This window comes from Aquarana catesbeiana, linkage group LG09 (assembly GCF_042186555.1).
Source record: "Aquarana catesbeiana isolate 2022-GZ linkage group LG09, ASM4218655v1, whole genome shotgun sequence".
NCBI classification, from domain to species: domain Eukaryota; kingdom Metazoa; phylum Chordata; class Amphibia; order Anura; family Ranidae; genus Aquarana; species Aquarana catesbeiana.
The window spans coordinates 318,028,279-318,046,454 of NC_133332.1; positions in this window are offsets into that span (position 1 = coordinate 318,028,279).

An 18,176-nucleotide genomic window follows, 5' to 3' on the forward strand; every position below is an offset into this window, starting at 1 on the left:
CGACTTATAGCGGGACTGCGATACATGTGCACCGGACATTCTGACACCAAGGAGTTTATTTACTAAAGCTTGAGAGGGCAATAATTAGTCACAATTGTTCTTTATTACTTACAATAAAAAAAAAAAATATTGGAAAATAAAAAATAACCCAAACAAAATTGACGTCCTTTTTTTCTCACAAACAGAGCTTTTTTTTTTTTTTTTTTTGGTGGTATTTGATCACCTCTGCGGTTTTTATTTTTTTGCGCTATAAACCAAAAAAAAAAAGAGCGTCAATTTTGAAAAAAAAAACAGTATTTTTTATTTTTTCTATATTAAATATCCAAAAAAGGAAAAACAAAAGAAAAAAAAAAAATCTTCATCAGTTTTGGCCAATATGTATTCTTCTACATATTTTTGGTAAAAAAAAAAAAAAAAAATCGCAATAAGCGTATATTGCAGGGATATGCAATTAGCGGACCTCCAGCTGTTGCAGAACTACAAGTCCCATGAGTCATAGCAAGACTCAGAGTCAGAGGCATGATGGGACTTGTAGTTTTGCAACAGCTGGAGGTCCGCTAATTGCATATCCCTGGTATATTGGATTGGTTTGCGCAAAAAGTTATAGCATCTACAAATTTTTATTATTATTAATTTTTTTTACTAGTAATGGCGGCGATCTGTAATTTTTAGCGGGACTGCGACATTGCGGCGGACAGATCGGACACTTTTTTTGGGACCATTGACATTTATTTACAGCGATCAGTGCTATAAAAATGCACTGATTACCGAATAAATGTCACAGGCAGGGAAGGGGGGGGGTTAACACTAGGGGGGGCGATCAAGGGGTTAAATGTGTTTTCCCTGGGAGATGTTTATAACTGGGGGGGTGTAGGGGGCGATCAAGGGGTTAAATGTGTTCCCTGGGAGATGTTTATAACTGGGGGGGTGTAGGGGGGGCGATCAAGGGGTTAAATGTGTTTTCCCAGGGAGGTGTTTATAACTGGGGGGGTGTAGGGGGGGCGATCAAGGGGTTAAATGTGTTTTCCCAGGGAGATGTTTATAACTGGGGGGGGGTGTAGGGGGGCAATCAAGGGGTTAAATGTGTTCCCTGGGAGATGTTTATAACTGGGGGGGGGGTGTAGGGGGGCGATCAAGGGGTTAAATGTGTTTTCCCTGGGAGATGTGTATAACTGGGGGGTGTAGGGGGCGATCAAGGGGTTAAATGTGTTCCCTGTGAGATGTTTATAACTGGGGGTGTAGGGGGGCGATCAAGGGGTTAAATGTGTTCCCTGGGAGGTGTTTATAACTGGGAGGGGGGGTGTAGGGGGCGATCAAGGGGTTAAATGTGTTCCCTGGGAGATGTTTAAAGCTTGGGGGGGGTGTAGGGGGGCGATCAAGGGGTTAAATGTGTTCCCTGGGAGATGTTTATAACTGGGGGTGTAGGGGGCGATCAAAGGGTTAAATGTGTTCCCTGGGAGATGTTTATAACTGGGGGTGTAGGGGGCGATCAAGGGGTTAAATGTGTTCCCTGGGAGATGTTTATAACTGGGGGGGTGTAGGGGGGGCGATCAAGGGGTTAAATATGTTTTCCCAGGGAGATGTTTATAACTGGGGGGGGGTGTAGGGGGGCAATCAAGGGGTTAAATGTGTTCCCTGGGAGATGTTTATAACTGGGGGGGGGTGTAGGGGGGCGATCAAGGGGTTAAATGTGTTTTCCCTGGGAGATGTGTATAACTGGGGGGTGTAGGGGGCGATCAAGGGGTTAAATGTGTTCCCTGTGAGATGTTTATAACTGGGGGTGTAGGGGGGCGATCAAGGGGTTAAATGTGTTCCCTGTGAGATGTTTATAACTGGGGGTGTAGGGGGCGATCAAGGGGTTAAATGTGTTCCCTGGGAGGTGTTTATAACTGGGAGGGGGGGTGTAGGGGGGCGATCAAGGGGTTAAATGTGTTTTCCCTGGGAGATGTTTATAACTGGGGGGGTGTAGGGGGGCGATCAAGGGGTTAAATGTGTTCCCTGGGAGGTGTTTCTAACTGTGGGGGGAGGGGACTGACTGGAGGAGGAGGAGAGAGATCGCGGTTCCTGAATACTAGGAACAGACAATCTCTCTGTTCTCCCCTGTCTGTTTACAATGACAGATCCCCGTTCTGGCTCTCTTGGCATGGTGGACATTTGCGGTGTGGGGTCAAGGGGGCAGCGGATTTGGGCCCCACAACAATGACTGGGCCCGGGGGGGCAGCTGCCCCTTTTGCCCCTGTGTTAAAGATGGGGCGAACCTTTAGTGGTTAAAACATTTTTTTTTTTTTTGAATTTCCATATTGACGTAGATGATAATTCCCACCTCATTGATATAACAAGGTCTTCCTATGAGTAGCGGGTGACCTTGTCCTTCTGATCTGCACTCCATGGAAACTCAATGCGCTAAATAATAACAATAATAATAAGTACACACAATATAAAAGGGTTTTTTTTTTTTTTTTTTTAATTTTGCAGTCTTTAGAAAGACTCACAATTAAAAAAAATAAAAAAATAAAAATAAAAAAAGACGAATTGAAGTCAAACTAAAGGCAAACTTTCCATTTTGGAGAGGTTTTGTTTTTTTTTTTGCCATTGATTTCCCTTCACTTCCTGTCCCAGAGGACAAAACAGGAAGTGAGGGGAAAATCCCTCCGAAGTGGTTTTCACCAGAACTAGTGTCCCCCTCCCCCCACCACCACCCGGAAGATTTCCCCCTCTATTCCTGTTCTAGTGACAACCCCAAAAATTTGAGATTTTGTTAAACACCTAACCCTCCGGAAGATTTACTCTCTTGTTCATGACCAGGCCACTTTTTCCTTGTGATACGGCACTGCGTTATTTTAACCCCTTTGCCGGTCCGCTCTATAGCGCGAAACGACGTACCTGTATGTCATTTCATGCAATAGTCACTGGGGGGTGGGCATGCCGCTGGAAGCGCGATCACACGCTGGTTGGACACAGGGGATGGTGTAATTTTGTGCAATAGCCACTAGGGGGAGGGGGGGGGCATAGGTGTGCCACTGGCGGCGCAATCGCGCGCTAATTGGACACAGGGGATGCCGTCATTTCATGCAATAGCCACGGGGGGGCGTAGGCACGCCGCCGGAGGTGCGATCGCACGCTGATTGGACACACGGAATACCATCATTTCGTGCAATAGCCACGGGGGGGGGGTGTAGGCATGCTGCTGGAGGCGCGATCGCGTGCTGATTGGACACAGGGGATGCCGTCATTTCATGCAATAGCCACGGGGGGCGTATAGGTGCGCCGTCGGTGGCGCGATCTTGCGCTGATTGGACACAGGGGATGCCGTCAATTCGTGCAATAGCCACGGCGGGGAGGGGAGTGGATGCGCCATCAGAGGTGCGATCGCACGCTGATCGGACACAGTGGATGCCATCAATTCGTTCAATAGCCACTGGGGGGGGCATGCCGCTGGAGGTGCGATCGCGCACTGATTGGACACAGGGGATGCCATCAATTCGTTCAATAGCTACTGGGGGGGGCATGCCGCTGGAGGTGCGATCGCGCACTGATTGGACACAGGGGATGCCGTAATTTCGTGCAATAGCCACTGGGGAGGGGGGGCATGGGCCTGCTGCCGGAGGCACAATGGTGCGCTGATCTGGACACAGGGGATGCCAATCAGCGAATCCCGATGTCCACCGGCCACCTGCGATCGTTCCCCAAAGAATGGAACGGCAATCTGCCCATGTACACAAGGCAGATCACTGTTCTGTGACAGGAGAAGAGGGAGATCTTGTGTTCCTGCTAAGCAGGGATCTCTGTCTTCACCCAGTCAGAGCACCTCCCCCCCCACACACAAGGGAGCACACCTAACCCTTTGATCGCCCCCTAGCGTTAACCCCTTCCCCGCCAGTGTCATTAGTACAGTGACAGTGCATATTTTTGGCACCGATCACTGTACTGGTGTCACTGGTCCCCCCAAAAAAGTGTCAAAAGTGTCACTAAAGTGTCCAGTTTGTACGCCCGCAATGTCGCAGTCCCACTAAAAATCGCATTTGTAGACGGTATAACTTTTTCCCAAACCAATCAATATACGCTTATTGGAATTTTTTTTTACCAAAAATATGTAGCAGAAGAATACATATTGGCCTAAATTGGTGAAGAAATTCGACTGACAATCGCACGGTTGTGCGGCGCTGCACTCAAATAAAATTTGTGTCCTATTTTTTCCCACAAATAAAGCTTTCTTCTGGTGGCACTTAGCAACGTCCTGGTTAGTATTCCAGTCAGGCTTCAGGAGGTATCTATGTACAGTGAGGGGGGAAAAAAGTATTTGATCGGCTGCTGATTTTGTATGTTTGCCGGCTGATGAAGAAACGATCCGTCTATAATTTTATTGGTCGGTTTATTATAACAGTGAGAGAATAACAACAAAAATATCCAGAAGAACGCAAAAAAAGTTATAAATTGATCTCCATTTTAATGAGTGAAATAAGTATTTGATCCCCTTCCCAAAACACGACTTAGTACTTGGTGGAGAAACCCTTGTTGGTGATCACAGAGGTCAGACGTTTCTTGGAGTTGGCCTCCAGGTTTGCACACATCTCAGGAGGGGTTTTGTCCTCTTTGCAGATCCTCTCCAAGTCATTAAGGTTTCCCGGCTGACGTTTTGGCAACTCGAACCTTCAGCTCCCTCCAGATATTTTCTAAGGGCTTAAGGTCTGGAGACTGGCTAGGCCACTCCAGGACCTTAATGTGCTTCTTCTTCTTCTTGGGCCACTCCCTTGTTGCCTTGGCCGTGTGTTTTGGGTCATTGTTATGCTGGAAGACCCATGTTCAATGCCCTGGCTGAGGGAAGGAGGTTCTCACCCAAGATTTGACAGTACATGGCCCCGTCCATCATCCTTTTGATGCGGTGAAGATGTCCTGTCCCCTTAGCAGAAAAACGCCCCCAAAGCATTATGTTTCCACCTCCATGTTTGATGGTGGGGATGGTGTTCTTGGGGTCATAGGACCTTTATGTATGATGGTGGAGATGGTGTTCTTGGGGTCATAGGACCTTCATGTATGATGGTGGAGATGGTGTTCTTGGGGTCATAGGACCTTCATGTATGATGGTGGGGGATGGTGTTCTTGGGGTCATAGGACCTCCATGTATGATGGTGGGGGATGGTGTTCTTGGGGTCATAGGACCTCCATGTATAACGGTGGGAGATGGTGTTCTTGGGGTCATAGGACCTCCATGTATGACGGTGGGAGATGGTGTTCTTGGGGTCATAGGACCTCCATGTATGACGGTGGGAGATGGTGTTCTTGGGGTCATAGGACCTCCATGTATGACGGTGGGAGATGGTGTTCTTGGGGTCATAGGACCTCCATGTATGACGGTGGGAGATGGTGTTCTTGGGGTCATAGGACCTCCATGTATGACGGTGGGAGATGGTGTTCTTGGGGTCATAGGACCTCCATGTATAACGGTGGGAGATGGTGTTCTTGGGGTCATAGGACCTCCATGTATAACGGTGAGAGATGGTGTTCTTGGGGTCATAGGACCTCCATGTATAACGGTGGGGGATGGTGTTCTTGGGGTCATAGGCAGCATTCCTCCTCCTCCAAACGAGTTGAGTTGATGCCAAAGATCTCGATTTTGGTCTCCTCTGACCACAACACTTTCCCCCAGTTCTCCTCTGAATCGTTCAGATGTTCATTAGAAAACTTCAGATGGACCTGTACATGTGATCTCCTGACCTTGCGGGGGCTGCAGGATTTCAGTCCTTCACGGTGTAGTGTGTTACCGATTGTTTTCTTGGTGACTATGGTCCCAGCTGAGATCATTGACAAGATTCTCCCGTGTAGTTCTGGGCTGATTCCTCACCGTTCTCATGATCATTGAATCTCCACGAGGTGAGATCTTCCATGGAGCCCCAGACTGAGGGAGATCGACAGTTATTTTGTGTTTCTTCCATTTGTGAATAATCCCACCAACTGTTGTCACCCCTCTCACCAAGCTGCTTGGCGATGGTCTTGTAGCCCATTCCAGCCTTGTGTAGGTCTACAATCTTGTCCCCGACATCCTTGGACAGCTCTTTGGTCTTGGCCATGGTGGAGAGATTGGAATCTGATTGATTGCTTCTGTGGACAGGTGTCTTTTATACAGGGAACAAGCTGAGATTAGGAGCACTCCCTTTAAGAGAGAGAGAGAAGAGTGCTCCTAATCTCAGCTCATTACCTGTATAGAAGACACCTGGGATCCAGAAATCTCACTGATTGATAGGGGATCAAATACTTATTTCACTCATTAAAATGCAAATTATTTTATAACTTTTTTGAATTGCGTTTTTCTGGATATTTTTGTTGTTATTCCGTCTCTCACTGTTATAATAAACCGACCATTAAAATTATAGACTGATCGATTCTTTGTCAGCGGGGCGAACGTACAAAATCAGCAGCCGATCAAATACTTTTTTCCCTCACTATATCTATGTATCTGAAGCCTGACTGGAAAACTCCCGGGACGTTGCTAAGCGGGGCCTAGTCATTCCAGTTCATCTACTCCGTCACAGGAGGGCGCTCTTTCTCTCACTCATCCTCTCACTTGCTCTCTCTCTCCTCTGATGCAGTAGCTCTGAGATCAGAGATTGGGAGCACCCTCCTGTAATGGTGGAGGTGAGCAGTAGTGACTAGACCTCTCAACGTTCTGGGAGAATTCCAGTCAGGCTTCAGGAGGTACATAAACGGCCAACACCAAAGGTATTATTCAACTTTAATAAAAGCATGGCTCAACCATGGGGTTTTACCCCCCAACCGCTGGCGTGAAAGAGTCCCCTAAGTTATACTTTCATCTTAAGAATGACACAGAGGTTGGGGGGTCAGTATTTGTACAGGGGCCCCTCTCTGAGGTTGGGGGGTCAGTATTTGTACAGGGGTCCCTCTCAGATGTTGGGGGGTCAGTATTTGTACAGGGGCCCCTCTCAGAGGTTGGGGGGTCAGTATTTGTACAGGGGCCCCTCTCAGATGTTGGGGTGTCAGTATTTGTACAGGGGTCCCTCTCAGATGTTGGGGGGTCAGTATTTGTACAGGGGCCCCTCTCAGAGGTTGGGGGGGTCAGTATTTGTACAGGGGCCCCTCTCAGATGTTGGGGGGGTCAGTATTTGTACAGGGGCCCCTCTCAGATGTTGGGGGGGTCAGTATTTGTACAGGGGCCCCTCTCAGATGTTGGGGGTCAGTATTTGTACAGGGGCCCCTCTCAGAGGTTGGGGGGTCAGTATTTGTACAGGGGCCCCTCTCAGAAGTTGGGGGGTCAGTATTTGTACAGGGGTCCCTCTCAGAGGTTGGGGGGTCAGTATTTGTACAGGGGCCCCTCTCAGATGTTGGGGGGTCAGTATTTGTACAGGGGCCCCTCTCAGATGTTGGGGGTCAGTATTTGTACAGGGGCCCCTCTCAGAGGTTGGGGGGGGGTCAGTATTTGTACAGGGGCCCCTCTCAGACGTTGGGGGGTCAGTATTTGTACAGGGGCCCCTCTCTGAGGTTGGGGAGGGGTCAGTATTTGTACAGGGGCCCCTCTCAGAGGTTGGGGGGGTCAGTATTTGTACAGGGGTCCCTCTCAGAGGTTGGGGGGGTCAGTAATTGTACAGGGGTCCTTCTCAGAGGTTGGGGGGGGGTCAGTATTTGTACAGGGGCCCCTCTCAGAGGTTGGGGGGGTCAGTATTTGTACAGGGGTCCCTCTCAGAGGTTGGGGGGGTCAGTATTTGTACAGGGGTCCCTCTCAGATGTTGGGGGGGTCAGTATTTGTACAGGGGCCCCTCTCTGATGTTGGGGGGGTCAGTATTTGTACAGGGGCCCCTCTCTGATGTTGGGGGGGGTCAGTATTTGTACAGGGGCCCCTCTCTGATGTTGGGGGGGGTCAGTATTTGTACAGGGGCCCCTCTCAGAGGTTGGGGGGGTCAGTATTTGTACAGGGGCCCCTCTCAGAGGTAGGGGGGTCAGTATTTGTACAGGGGCCCCTCTCTGATGTTGGGGGGGATCAGTATTTGTACAGGGGCCCCTCTCAGAGGTTGGGGGGGTCAGTATTTGTACAGGGGCCCCTCTCTGAAGTTGGGGGGTCAGTATTTGTACAGGGGCCCCTCTCAGAGGTTGGGGGGGTCAGTATTTGTACAGGGGCCCCTCTCTGAGGTTGGGGGGTCAGTATTTGTACAGGGGACCCTCTCAGAGGTTGGGGGGTCAGTATTTGTACAGGGGCCCCTCTCTGAGGTTGGGGGGTCAGTATTTGTACAGGGGCCCCTCTCAGAGGTTGGGGGTTCAGTATTTGTACAGGGGCCCCTCTCAGATGTTGGGGGGTCAGTATTTGTACAGGGGCCCCTCTCAGAGGTTGGGGGTCAGTATTTGTACAGGGGCCCCTCTCTGAGGTTGGGGGGTCAGTATTTGTACAGGGGCCCCTCTCAGAGGTTGGGGGGTCAGTATTTGTACAGGGGCCCCTCTCAGATGTTGGGGGTCAGTATTTGTACAGGGGCCCCTCTCAGAGGTTGGGGGGTCAGTATTTGTACAGGGGCCCCTCTCAGATGTTGGGGGGTCAGTATTTGTACAGGGGCCCCTCTCAGAGGTTGGGGGTCAGTATTTGTACAGGGGCCCCTCTCAGAGGTTGGGGGGTCAGTATTTGTACAGGGGCCCCTCTCAGAGGTTGGGGGGTCAGTATTTGTACAGGGGTCCCTCTCAGAGGTTGGAGGGTCAGTATTTGTACAGGGGTCCCTCTCAGAGGTTGGGGGGATCAGTATTTGTACAGGGGCCCCTCTCAGAGGTTGGGTGGGGGGTCAGTATTTGTACAGGGGCCCCTCTCAGAGGTTGGGTGGGGGGGTCAGTATTTGTACAGGGGCCCCTCTCAGATGTTGGGGGGGTCAGTATTTGTACAGGGGTCCTCTCAGAGGTTGGGGGGGGGTCAGTATTTGTACAGGGGCCCCTCTCAGATGTTGGGGGGTCAGTATTTGTACAGGGGCCCCTCTCAGAGGTTGGGGGTCAGTATTTGTACAGGGGCCCCTCTCAGAGGTTGGGGGGTCAGTATTTGTACAGGGGCCCCTCTCAGATGTTGGGGGGTCAGTATTTGTACAGGGGTCCCTCTCAGAGGTTGGGGGGGTCAGTATTTGTACAGGGGTCCCTCTCTGAGGTTGGGGGGTCAGTATTTGTACAGGGGCCCCTCTCAGAGGTTGGGGGGGTCAGTATTTGTACAGGGGTCCCTCTCAGAGGTTGGGGGTTCAGTATTTGTACAGGGGCCCCTCTCAGATGTTGGGGGGTCAGTATTTGTACAGGGGCCCCTCTCAGAGGTTGGGGGGGTCAGTATTTGTACAGGGGCCCCTCTCTGAGGTTGGGGGGTCAGTATTTGTACAGGGGCCCCTCTCAGATGTTGGGGGGTCAGTATTTGTACAGGGGCCCCTCTCAGATGTTGGGGGGTCAGTATTTGTACAGGGGCCCCTCTCAGAGGTTGGGGGGTCAGTATTTGTACAGGGGTCCCTCTCAGATGTTGGGGGGTCAGTATTTGTACAGGGGTCCCTCTCAGAGGTTGGGGGGTCAGTATTTGTACAGGGGCCCCTCTCAGAGGTTGGGGGTCAGTATTTGTACAGGGGCCCCTCTCTGAGGTTGGGGGGTCAGTATTTGTACAGGGGCCCCTCTCAGATGTTGGGGGGTCAGTATTTGTTCAGGGGCCCCTCTCAGATGTTGGGGGGTCAGTATTTGTACAGGGGCCCCTCTCTTCTCTGAGGTTGGGGGGTCAGTATTTGTACAGGGGTCCCTCTCAGAGGTTGGGGGGTCAGTATTTGTACAGGGGTCCCTCTCAGATGTTGGGGGGTCAGTATTTGTACAGGGGCCCCTCTCAGATGTTGGGGGGTCAGTATTTGTACAGGGGCCCCTCTCAGAGGTTGGGGGGGGGGTCAGTATTTGTACAGGGGCCCCTCTCAGATGTTGGGGGGGTCAGTATTTGTACAGGGGCCCCTCTCTGAGGTTGGGGGGTCAGTATTTGTACAGGGGCCCCTCTCAGATGTTGGGGGGTCAGTATTTGTACAGGGGCCCCTCTCAGATGTTGGGGGGTCAGTATTTGTACAGGGGCCCCTCTCTTCTCTGAGGTTGGGGGGTCAGTATTTGTACAGGGGTCCCTCTCAGAGGTTGGGGGGTCAGTATTTGTACAGGGGCCCCTCTCAGAGGTTGGGGGGGTCAGTATTTGTACAGGGGCCCCTCTCAGATGTTGGGGGGTCAGTATTTGTACAGGGGTCCCTCTCTGAGGTTGGGGGGTCAGTATTTGTACAGGGGTCCCTCTCAGAGGTTGGGGGGTCAGTATTTGTACAGGGGCCCCTCTCAGAGGTTGGGGGGGGGTCAGTATTTGTACAGGGGCCCCTCTCAGAGGTTGGGGGGGGGTCAGTATTTGTACAGGGGCCCCTCTCAGAAGTTGGGGGGTCAGTATTTGTACAGGGGCCCCTCTCTGAGGTTGGGGGGTCAGTATTTGTACAGGGGCCCCTCTCAGAGGTTGGGGGGTCAGTATTTGTACAGGGGTCCCTCTCAGATGTTGGGGGGGGTCAGTATTTGTACAGGGGCCCCTCTCAGATGTTGGGGGGTCAGTATTTGTACAGGGGTCCCTCTCAGAGGTTGGGGGGTCAGTATTTGTACAGGGGTCCCTCTCAGAGGTTGGGGGGTCAGTATTTGTACAGGGGCCCCTCTCAGAGGTTGGGGGGGGTCAGTATTTGTACAGGGGTCCCTCTCAGAGGTTGGGGGGTCAGTATTTGTACAGGGGTCCCTCTCAGAGGTTGGGGGGTCAGTATTTGTACAGGGGCCCCTCTCAGATGTTTAGGGGGTCAGTATTTGTACAGGGGCCCCTCTCAGAGGTTGAGGGGTCAGTATTTGTACAGGGGCCCCTCTCAGAGGTTGAGGGGTCAGTATTTGTACAGGGGCCCCTCTCAGAGGTTGGGGGGTCAGTATTTGTACAGGGGCCCCTCTCAGATGTTGGGGGGTCAGTATTTGTACAGGGGTCCCTCTCAGATGTTGGGGGGTCAGTATTTGTACAGGGGTCCCTCTCAGATGTTGGGGGGTCAGTATTTGTACAGGGGCCCCTCTCAGAGGTTGGGGGGTCAGTATTTGTACAGGGGCCCCTCTCTGAGGTTGGGGGGTCAGTATTTGTACAGGGGCCCCTCTCAGATGTTGGGGGGTCAGTATTTGTACAGGGGCCCCTCTCAGATGTTGGGGGGTCAGTATTTGTACAGGGGTCCCTCTCAGATGTTGGGGGGTCAGTATTTGTACAGGGGCCCCTCTCAGAGGTTGGGGGGTCAGTATTTGTACAGGGGCCCCTCTCTGAGGTTGGGGGGTCAGTATTTGTACAGGGGCCCCTCTCAGAGGTTGGGGGGTCAGTATTTGTACAGGGGTCCCTCTCAGATGTTGGGGGGGTCAGTATTTGTACAGGGGCCCCTCTCAGATGTTGGGGGGTCAGTATTTGTACAGGGGTCCCTCTCAGAGGTTGGGGGGTCAGTATTTGTACAGGGGTCCCTCTCAGAGGTTGGGGGGTCAGTATTTGTACAGGGGCCCCTCTCAGAGGTTGGGGGGTCAGTATTTGTACAGGGGTCCCTCTCAGAGGTTGGGGGGTCAGTATTTGTACAGGGGCCCCTCTCTGAGGTTGGGGGGTCAGTATTTGTACAGGGGTCCCTCTCAGAGGTTGGGGGGTCAGTATTTGTACAGGGGTCCCTCTCAGAGGTTGGGGGGTCAGTATTTGTACAGGGGCCCCTCTCAGAGGTTGAGGGGGTCAGTATTTGTACAGGGGCCCCTCTCAGATGTTGGGGGGTCAGTATTTGTACAGGGGCCCCTCTCAGAGGTTGGGGGGGGTCAGTATTTGTACAGGGGTCCCTCTCAGAGGTTGGGGGGTCAGTATTTGTACAGGGGCCCCTCTCAGAGGTTGGGGGGTCAGTATTTGTACAGGGGCCCCTCTCAGAGGTGGGGGGGGGGGGTCAGTATTTGTACAGGGGCCCCTCTCAGATGTTTAGGGGGTCAGTATTTGTACAGGGGCCCCTCTCAGAGGTTGAGGGGTCAGTATTTGTACAGGGGCCCCTCTCAGATGTTGGGGGGTCAGTATTTGTACAGGGGCCCCTCTCAGATGTTGGGGGGTCAGTATTTGTACAGGGGTCCCCCTCAGAGGTTGGGGGGGTCAGTATTTGTACAGGGGCCCCTCTCAGATGTTGGGGGGGGGTCAGTATTTGTACAGGGGCCCCTCTCAGAGGTTGGGGGGGGTCAGTATTTGTACAGGGGTCCCTCTCAGAGGTTGGGGGGTCAGTAATTGTACAGGGGCCCCTCTCAGATGTTGGGGGGGTCAGTATTTGTACAGGGGCCCCTCTCAGAGGTTGAGGGGTCAGTATTTGTACAGGGGTCCCTCTCAGATGTTGGGGGGTCAGTATTTGTACAGGGGTCCCTCTCAGATGTTGAGGGGTCAGTATTTGTACAGGGGTCCCTCTCAGATGTTGAGGGGTCAGTATTTGTACAGGGGCCCCTCTCAGAGTTTGGGGGGTCAGTATTTGTACAGGGGTCCCTCTCAGAGGTTGGGGGTCAGTATTTGTACAGGGGCCCCTCTCAGAGGTTGGGGGTTCAGTATTTGTACAGGGGCCCCTCTCAGATGTTGGGGGGTCAGTATTTGTACAGGGGCCCCTCTCAGATGTTGGGGGGTCAGTATTTGTACAGGGGCCCCTCTCAGATGTTGGGGGGTCAGTATTTGTACAGGGGCCCCTCTCAGAGGTTGGGGGTTCAGTATTTGTACAGGGGCCCCTCTCAGATGTTGGGGGGTCAGTATTTGTACAGGGGTCCCTCTCAGAGGTTGGGGGGTCAGTATTTGTACAGGGGCCCCTCTCAGATGTTGGGGGGTCAGTATTTGTACAGGGGTCCCTCTCAGAGGTTGGGGGTTCAGTATTTGTACAGGGGCCCCTCTCAGATGTTGGGGGGTCAGTATTTGTACAGGGGCCCCTCTCAGAGGTTGGGGGGTCAGTATTTGTACAGGGGCCCCTCTCAGATGTTAGGGGGGTCAGTATTTGTACAGGGGCCCCTCTCTGAGGTTGGGGGGTCAGTATTTGTACAGGGGCCCCTCTCAGATGTTGGGGGGGGGTCAGTATTTGTACAGGGGCCCCTCTCAGAGGTTGGGGGGTCAGTATTTGTACAGGGGCCCCTCTCAGAGGTTGAGGGGGTCAGTATTTGTACAGGGGTCCCTCTCAGAGGTTGAGGGGGTCAGTATTTGTACAGGGGCCCCTCTCTGAGGTTGGGGGGTCAGTATTTGTACAGGGGCCCCTCTCAGAGGTTGGGGGGTCAGTATTTGTACAGGGGCCCCTCTCAGAGGTTGGGGGGTCAGTATTTGTACAGGGGTCCCTCTCAGATGTTGGGGGGTCAGTATTTGTACAGGGGTCCCTCTCAGATGTTGGGGGGTCAGTATTTGTACAGGGGCCCCTCTCAGATGTTGGGGGGTCAGTATTTGTACAGGGGTCCCTCTCAGATGTTGGGGGGTCAGTATTTGTACAGGGGCCCCTCTTAGAGGTTGGGGGGTCAGTATTTGTACAGGGGCCCCTCTCTGAGGTTGGGGGGGTCAGTATTTGTACAGGGGCCCCTCTCAGATGTTGGGGGGTCAGTATTTGTACAGGGGCCCCTCTATGAGGTTGGGGGTCAGTATTTGTACAGGGGCCCCTCTCTGAGGTTGGGGGGGTCAGTATTTGTACAGGGGCCCCTCTCAGATGTTGGGGGGTCAGTATTTGTACAGGGGTCCCTCTCTGAGGTTGGGGGGTCAGTATTTGTACAGGGGCCCCTCTCAGAGGTTGGGGGGTCAGTATTTGTACAGGGGCCCCTCTCAGATGTTGGGGGGTCAGTATTTGTACAGGGGCCCCTCTCAGATGTTGGGGGGTCAGTATTTGTACAGGGGTCCCTCTCAGATGTTGGGGGGTCAGTATTTGTACAGGGGCCCCTCTCAGATGTTGGGGGGGGTCAGTATTTGTACAGGGGTCCCTCTCAGAGGTTGAGGGGGTCAGTATTTGTACAGGGGTCCCTCTCTGAGGTTGGGGGGTCAGTATTTGTACAGGGGTCCCTCTCTGAGGTTGGGGGGTCAGTATTTGTACAGGGGCCCCTCTCAGAGGTTGAGGGGGTCAGTATTTGTACAGGGGTCCCTCTCAGATGTTGGGGGGGTTCAGTATTTGTACAGGGGCCCCTCTCAGATGTTGGGGGGTCAGTATTTGTACAGGGGCCCCTCTCAGAGGTTGGGGGTTCAGTATTTGTACAGGGGCCCCTCTCAGATGTTGGGGGGTCAGTATTTGTACAGGGGCCCCTCTCAGATGTTAGGGGGTCAGTATTTGTACAGGGGCCCCTCTCTGAGGTTGGGGGGTCAGTATTTGTACAGGGGCCCCTCTCAGATGTTGGGGGGGGGGTCAGTATTTGTACAGGGGCCCCTCTCAGAGGTTGGGGGGTCAGTATTTGTACAGGGGCCCCTCTCAGAGGTTGAGGGGGTCAGTATTTGTACAGGGGCCCCTCTCTGAGGTTGGGGGGTCAGTATTTGTACAGGGGCCCCTCTCAGATGTTGGGGGGGGGGTCAGTATTTGTACAGGGGCCCCTCTCAGAGGTTGGGGGGTCAGTATTTGTACAGGGGCCCCTCTCAGAGGTTGAGGGGGTCAGTATTTGTACAGGGGCCCCTCTCAGAGGTTGGGGGGTCAGTATTTGTACAGGGGCCCCTCTCTGAGGTTGGGGGGTCAGTATTTGTACAGGGGCCCCTCTCAGAGGTTGGGGGGTCAGTATTTGTACAGGGGCCCCTCTCAGATGTTGGGGGGTCAGTATTTGTACAGGGGTCCCTCTCAGATGTTGGGGGGTCAGTATTTGTACAGGGGCCCCTCTCAGAGGTTGGGGGGTCAGTATTTGTACAGGGGCCCCTCTTAGAGGTTGGGGGGTCAGTATTTGTACAGGGGCCCCTCTCTGAGGTTGGGGGGGTCAGTATTTGTACAGGGGCCCCTCTCAGATGTTGGGGGGTCAGTATTTGTACAGGGGCCCCTCTATGAGGTTGGGGGTCAGTATTTGTACAGGGGCCCCTCTCTGAGGTTGGGGGGGTCAGTATTTGTACAGGGGCCCCTCTCAGATGTTGGGGGGTCAGTATTTGTACAGGGGTCCCTCTCTGAGGTTGGGGGGTCAGTATTTGTACAGGGGCCCCTCTCAGAGGTTGGGGGGTCAGTATTTGTACAGGGGCCCCTCTCAGATGTTGGGGGGTCAGTATTTGTACAGGGGCCCCTCTCAGATGTTGGGGGGTCAGTATTTGTACAGGGGTCCCTCTCAGATGTTGGGGGGTCAGTATTTGTACAGGGGCCCCTCTCAGATGTTGGGGGGGTCAGTATTTGTACAGGGGTCCCTCTCAGATGTTGGGGGGGGTCAGTATTTGTACAGGGGACCCTCTTAGAGGTTGGGGGGGGGTCAGTATTTGTACAGGGGCCCCTCTCAGATGTTGGGGGGTCAGTATTTGTACAGGGGTCCCTCTCAGATGTTGGGGGGGGGGTCAGTATTTGTACAGGGGTCCCTCTCAGATGTTGGGGGGGGGGTCAGTATTTGTACAGGGGTCCCTCTCAGAGGTAGGGGGGTCAGTATTTGTACAGGGGCCCCTCTCAGATGTTGGGGGGGGTCAGTATTTGTACAGGGGACCCTCTTAGAGGTTGGGGGGGGGTCAGTATTTGTACAGGGGCCCCTCTCAGATGTTGGGGGGTCAGTATTTGTACAGGGGTCCCTCTCAGAGGTAGGGGGGTCAGTATTTGTACAGGGGCCCCTCTCAGATGTTGGGGGGTCAGTATTTGTACAGGGGTCCCTCTCAGATGTTGGGGGGGGGGGTCAGTATTTGTACAGGGGTCCCTCTCAGATGTTGGGGGGTCAGTATTTGTACAGGGGTCCCTCTCAGATGTTGGGGGGTCAGTATTTGTACAGGGGTCCCTCTCAGATGTTGGGGGGGGGGTCAGTATTTGTACAGGGGTCCCTCTCAGATGTTGGGGGGTCAGTATTTGTACAGGGGTCCCTCTCAGATGTTGGGGGGGTCAGTATTTGTACAGGGGCCCCTCTCAGATGTTGGGGGGTCAGTATTTGTACAGGGTCCCTCTCAGATGTTGGGGGGTCAGTATTTGTACAGGGGTCCCTCTCAGATGTTGGGGGGTCAGTATTTGTACAGGGGCCCCTCTCAGAGGTTGGGGGGTCAGTATTTGTACAGGGGCCCCTCTCAGATGTTGGGGGGGGTCAGTATTTGTACAGGGGTCCCTCTCAGAGGTTGGGGGTCAGTATTTGTACAGGGGTCCCTCTCAGATGTTGGGGGGTCAGTATTTGTACAGGGGCCCCTCTCAGAGGTTGGGGGGTCAGTATTTGTACAGGGGCCCCTCTCAGAGGTTGGGGGGTCAGTATTTGTACAGGGGTCCCTCTCAGATGTTGGGGGGTCAGTATTTGTACAGGGGTCCCTCTCAGATGTTGGGGGGTCAGTATTTGTACAGGGGCCCCTCTCAGAGGTTGGGGGGTCAGTATTTGTACAGGGGCCCCTCTCAGAGGTTGGGGGGTCAGTATTTGTACAGGGGTCCCTCTCTGAGGTTGGGGGGTCAGTATTTGTACAGGGGTCCCTCTCTGAGGTTGGGGGGTCAGTATTTGTACAGGGGCCCCTCTCAGAGGTTGGGGGGTCAGTATTTGTACAGGGGCCCCTCTCAGAGGTTGGGGGGTCAGTATTTGTACAGGGGCCCCTCTTAGAGGTTGGGGGGTCAGTATTTGTACAGGGGCCCCTCTCTGAGGTTGGGGGGGTCAGTATTTGTACAGGGGCCCCTCTCAGATGTTGGGGGGTCAGTATTTGTACAGGGGCCCCTCTATGAGGTTGGGGGTCAGTATTTGTACAGGGGCCCCTCTCTGAGGTTGGGGGGGTCAGTATTTGTACAGGGGCCCCTCTCAGATGTTGGGGGGTCAGTATTTGTACAGGGGCCCCTCTCTGAGGTTGGGGGGTCAGTATTTGTACAGGGGTCCCTCTCTGAGGTTGGGGGGTCAGTATTTGTACAGGGGCCCCTCTCAGAGGTTGGGGGGTCAGTATTTGTACAGGGGCCCCTCTCAGCCCTCTCAGATGTTGGGGGGTCAGTATTTGTACAGGGGTCCCTCTCAGATGTTGGGGGGGTCAGTATTTGTACAGGGGTCCCTCTCAGATGTTGGGGGGTCAGTATTTGTACAGGGGTCCCTCTCAGATGTTGGGGGGTCAGTATTTGTACAGGGGTCCCTCTCAGAGGTTGGGGGGTCAGTATTTGTACAGGGGCCCCTCTCAGAGGTTGGGGGGTCAGTATTTGTACAGGGGTCCCTCTCAGATGTTAGGGGGGTCAGTATTTGTACAGGGGACCCTCTCAGATGTTGGGGGGGTCAGTATTTGTACAGGGGTCCCTCTCAGATGTTGGGGGGGTCAGTATTTGTACAGGGGCCCCTCTCAGATGTTAGGGGGGTCAGTATTTGTACAGGGGACCCTCTTAGAGGTTGAGGGGGTCAGTATTTGTACAGGGGTCCCTCTCTGAGGTTGGGGGGTCAGTATTTGTACAGGGGCCCCTCTCTGAGGTTGGGGGGTCAGTATTTGTACAGGGGCCCCTCTCTGAGGTTGGGGGGTCAGTATTTGTACAGGGGTCCCTCTCAGAGGTTGGGGGGTCAGTATTTGTACAGGGGTCCCTCTCAGATGTTGGGGGGTCAGTATTTGTACAGGGGTCCCTCTCAGAGGTTGGGGGGTCAGTATTTGTACAGGGGCCCCTCTCAGATGTTGGGGGGGTCAGTATTTGTACAGGGGTCCCTCTCAGAGATTGGGGGGGTCAGTATTTGTACAGGGGTCCCTCTCAGAGGTTGGGGGGTCAGTATTTGTACAGGGGCCCCTCTCAGAGGTTGGGGGGTCAGTATTTGTACAGGGGCCCCTCTCAGATGTTGGGGGGGTCAGTATTTGTACAGGGGTCCCTCTCAGAGATTGGGGGGGTCAGTATTTGTACAGGGGCCCCTCTCAGAGGTTGGGGGGTCAGTATTTGTACAGGGGCCCCTCTCAGAGGTTGGTGGGGTCAGTATTTGTACAGGGGTCCCTCTCTGAGGTTGGGGGGTCAGTATTTGTACAGGGGCCCCTCTCAGAGGTTGGGGGGGTCAGTATTTGTACAGGGGCCCCTCTCAGAGGTTGGGGGGTCAGTATTTGTACAGGGGCCCCTCTCAGATGT